Source organism: Quercus lobata, chromosome 5, assembly GCF_001633185.2.
Source record: "Quercus lobata isolate SW786 chromosome 5, ValleyOak3.0 Primary Assembly, whole genome shotgun sequence".
Lineage (NCBI taxonomy): Eukaryota > Viridiplantae > Streptophyta > Magnoliopsida > Fagales > Fagaceae > Quercus > Quercus lobata.
The window spans coordinates 37,589,093-37,594,032 of NC_044908.1; the positions used below are offsets into that span (position 1 = coordinate 37,589,093).

The 4,940-nt window shown below is 34.1% G+C and overlaps 1 long non-coding RNA gene across 1 annotated transcript; it reads left to right on the forward strand.

Annotated features, from left to right (window-relative positions):
• Nucleotides 1–246: 246 nt before the first annotated feature.
• LOC115988941 lies at nucleotides 247–2,722 on the forward strand. Its single transcript, XR_004091711.1, has 3 exons — nucleotides 247–479; nucleotides 1,414–1,480; nucleotides 2,387–2,722. It is a non-coding gene; the product is annotated as an uncharacterized LOC115988941 (long non-coding RNA).
• The last annotated feature ends 2,218 nt before the right edge of the window (nucleotides 2,723–4,940 follow it).

Sequence of the window (4,940 nt, forward strand, 5' to 3'; positions counted from 1 at the left end):
GTGAAATTATAGAACATATATGCCATTTTAATGTGTTGGATATAACTTTATAAAATTAAGAATATATATATATATATATATGTGTGTGTGTGTATTGTGATATTATTCTTTGTAGTTAAGTGTGAATGCAAAGAAAAAAGTAAGTGTGAATGCAAAGATTATATATATAAATATATATATATATATATATATATAAAAGTGTGAATGCAAGAAAATTGGAACAAGTGGATGTGATATATGTTTTCCCCTAGCCATACACGTATCCAAGCCCCAAAAGTCTTCTTTCCTTTCTGATTTTCTTGGCTGCTCCTGAAGTCCAGCAGCTGCTTTTCTTCTTTCTCTATTTCCCCTTTCTTTGTTCTTTCTTCTTCCCTCCTTACACGGCAACATCTCTCCCTTCCTTTCTCACCAAAAATTCTAGTTTCTTTGAAGAAGAAATTAGACAAATAACCCTAAGATTTTATCTTCAAAGTGTGTGGGTAAGTAAGTTAAACCTCATCTGATTTTGTGTATTTGGATAGTAAAATTTGTTTGCTTATTTTCCCTCTTTGTTCTCTACTCTGTTTCTGGAAGTTGAATTGGTGATTCTGTTTTAGTTACTTGAAATATTGATGATATTGTGGTCTATTGAATGCTTATTAGGGTATTTTAATATGTATACTATACGTATAAAAATATCCAAATGAAATTAGGACCTATTGCTATTTGTTGATGATTTTGTAAGAATATGTACTGAAACTGACTCTGTGACAGATTTGATGTTTACTAAAAGAAAATTCTGTATTAAATTGTATTTTGTGGGTTAGGATGCAAGGAGTAGTTTTTATGAATTCTAAGACACATACGGTTGTTATAGAAGTAGTCTCACAGTATTTGGATGAACATAAAATTAGTGGTTTAATTTGAAAGTTGCAAGAAATTCTGTCAGGACAGATTTGAGTTTACTGTCTTGTGTGATTTTTAGTAAATCATGGGTTAATTCTTTGACTCCGAAATTTTTATGGTTTATACTGGACATACAGGGGAGTAGTCCTGTAAAATTTCATGACAATTGGAGGTGTGTAGACAGCCCGTTTGTATTTTACAAATGGAGCATACGTGGCTGTAATGAGCAGTGAACAATATATGCTACACCTAACTTTGTGGATTTAATTCTCAAGTTAGGGTGTATGTTTTGAGCTATAATTTAATAAGCTCATCCTTTGTATGTTTGAAGCATATATAAATTTTATGGATTGGTTTTTCTATGGTTTGGCTGCAAAATATGTTTGATGATTGTATCATATGTTTTGGGGAACTTTATGTGATGGGAATTAGGATTTTCTTGAGTTTGAGAGTTAGATTATGATTGAGGTATAAGTTTATATATTAGGAAGAGTTTGTCCATAATAAGTTTTGGTTCTTTTCGTTTAGGTGGCGAGAACGAGAACACGGACACTTGAGCTCCTCGTCTACAATCTCTCGCGCCTTCTGTTTTCAAGTAAGGGACTTGTGATATGTGCTTTTGATAAGTATAAAAGAATTATTTAGAAAAATATTATGTATTAAAGCTCTTAACTAGAGATATTACGTATATGCATGATTTAAGTAAAATACGTGTTCGTGAGTTATTGAATATTACATACATAATAGTTTTAGCATATTGATGCTATGATATATGTCACGAACATATTATTTAAAAACAAAGTGGATATGCTACTTTGTGAAACATTTATGTAAAAGCAAAGTTATTAGAAAAATGTAGTTTCGAGTTATTCCATTGTTGTGTTCTGAACTCAGCCAGTAGGGGTTATAGTACTGGCATTTCCATGGAAATTCTTATTGGCCATTAAAAGTGGGACTGGCTCTGCTGTACCCGCCCTTGTTGGTAATAGCCAACTTGTGGAGGATGTCAACCTACCCCCATGGTTGAAAGTATGTATTATGATATGATTCCGAAATTACCTGGCATTGTGGGGAATGTTGGATGCCTGGCACTCTGTGCTGGAAGCCTCCCAAAGTAGTGACAGACTTACAATTGGATTAACTAATCTGTATTACAAATAAGGTATAAAGCTATTTGGAAATTATAAGAAAGGTTTATTGAATGTGTTATAAATCTGATGAGAAGTTATGATAAAGTATTTGATAATCTGTTCAAAGATAAGATTACTGAACCTATATTTAAGTTCCTTATTATGTCATTTTATTTATTATATGAAAGAAAAATGAAGCATTCTCATCTGAAAGTTCTTAAGTTATTTTTAAGAACAATATGAACAGTATGAAGGCTATTTTATTAAATTTGGCATATCCATAAACTATTTGATTTACATGCATTCTTATTAAAGGCCCATGGAGCTTTAAAACCTTACTGGGCTTCGCAGCTCACCCTATTATATTTCAGTGCACAGGTTCTTCCTGGAAGCAGCGAGAGTATTAGAGGTGGCAAGGATTCTGTGTTTTCTCGTTTTGTTAGAATGTAGAGTTTTGTTGTATAGCAGTTAGCTCTTTTGTTGTATAGAAGGAATCAAGATGTACTTGATCCTTTGAGCACAGATGTAATTCGGTACTGTAGTTTGTTTTGAACCCTAGTTGTATGTCTTTGGGGTTAGGTTTGTAATAAGAGTTTTGCTAAACGTTTAGCTATGTAAATTTTTACTTGAATACCTTAAGTTTCAGCCTGGTGGAATTTTTCCAAGTTCAAAGGAAATGAAATTTCAGGGTTGCCATCATTTTTGTATATATTGGCTTTTATGCAAGAAAATAAGCAGGAATTCAAGAAACAATTCTTGATAAGTACCTTCAGTTTAGGTTGGTTCGTGTTAATATTGAGGTAAACTTGATATTAACATGCCGGTCATGCTCTAAACTCTGAAGTATAGGTTTGGGTCGTGACATTCACTCTCTCCCCTCATGAGGGCCTTGCCCCTAATTTCAAAATTTTGACCCATTTTTATCTTTCATTCTCAAATGGGCCTTGCCCTTAGTTCAAAGAGTTTGGTCAATTGGTTCGAAAAGATTTCCTTTTTTAATCCTCATTGGGCTCTTGGTGAGCCTACCCCTGTCTTTAGGTTTCAGGGTTTCAAAACTTTCCTAAAGCACGGATGGGTTTAACATCTTTTCAATAAAGCCTATAACATACTCATGATCTTGGGCTCTCTTACTTTTGAAAAATATTTTTGAATTTCGACTCAAAAGTTAGGGTATGTTATGACTTTATGGCCCAATGCCTTCCTCCAAAGTCTATGGTATACTCATGATCTAGGGCCCTATTGATTTGAATTTTTTTTTTTTTTTTTTGGAATGGGCCCAAAACTTAGGGTATATCATGGCTTTGTGGATCATCTCTTATCTTCTTTTTGAATTTTTCTTTTCAAAATTTTTTTCTTTTTATCTTGAAAACTTTCTTCCTTTTCTTTTTGAAAATTCCTTTCTTGAAAAAAAAAATTACCAATTTTTTTTTCCTTGAAAAATTTTTCTTTGCAAAACATTTCTTTTCTTGAATTCTTTTTTCTTTGCAAAAGATTTTTTTTTTTTTAAATTCCACTTCTAAAAAAAAATATTTACAAAAGATTATTTTTTTGAAAACTTTTCTTCTTTGCAAAAGACTTTCTTCTTTTCTTGAAATTGTTTTTCGAAGTAGCCCTCTAGTTAGAACATATTGTGGCCCTCCTCTCAAAACTTATGAATCTCTCATCATTTTGGGCCTTAGCATACAACAAGGAGGCCCAAGATTAGGGAAGTTCATATTGAGTTTGTAGGATGTTGGATGCTAAGTCCATAGCATATTTGTTACCCTAGGCCCAAGGTTGTCCTTTTCAAGAGGCCTTTTGATTTGTGCTTATGATAGCAACTAGACTATGGTCTTATGAACCTTTCAAGTTAAGACATACCTGTAGACTTTAGGATAAGTCTCTCATATGTGAGAACTTCTTTTCTTCTCATCCCAATATCTTAGAGTATGCTATACTTTGGGTCATCCTCCAATTCTTTACATCTTTTGTTTGTCCTTTAGAATTAGGTAAACACAAGATATATAGTTGAACAAACAAGAGATATAAAGGGTGCCCTCTTATTGATAGGATCTAGGATCTCTCTACATGTGGGTAGGCTCTTTAGAGATAAAATGATAGATCAGTAGATCACTCACAACTAGGAAGGCTATGATTCCAACCGATGGCCTAAGTGGACTTTTGTGGATTGGTGGCAAACCGTTAATGTACTCAAAGCCCATTATCGGCAATGGCACAATATGTGAGTTGGTGGGATGAACTTCAAAAGACTTTGGCCCAAATGGAGCGTACTCATCTTCCCACTCATCACCAACCGAGGCAAAGGTACAAAAGAACTAAGTGAAAGTGTGTGCAAACAAATATTGAACAAGCCTTTATTATGATTAAGAAATAAAACACATTGGAATCCCCAGTAGAATGGCCATTGTGGGCACAGCAGCTTCCTCATTAAAGGAAAGGGGAATACGCCTCGTCCGAGTGAACCAGGGCGGAGAAAAGATGGAGTCAACACCTAGATTAGTTCGAGGAACCATAAATATAGCCCCCTTATAAGGAAGGACTAATCTTACTACTAGAGTATGGGTTTGGAGTTTAAGTACGACTTTAGGGAGGTGTTATGCACCAAAACCACCCGACTCGTGGGTTGGCTTCCACTCATTGTGTTTTACATCTTAATCTCATTAAAGGCATATTCAATATTGCATTCCATACTCACATACACACACTAGCATTCATCTAGCAATCAACATGGTATTTCATCCCAAAACCTTAACATACATCTATCATGCTCTCATATTATCTCATCCAAGGCAACAAACAGATCATGGCAGAATCAAAGAATTATTGGAGAGTATCAAGAATATCAAGAACAAAAACATACCCATTCAAACTCTCATATCATACCCATCAACCCTAAACAAGATTATATCTCAATCAAATGCATGT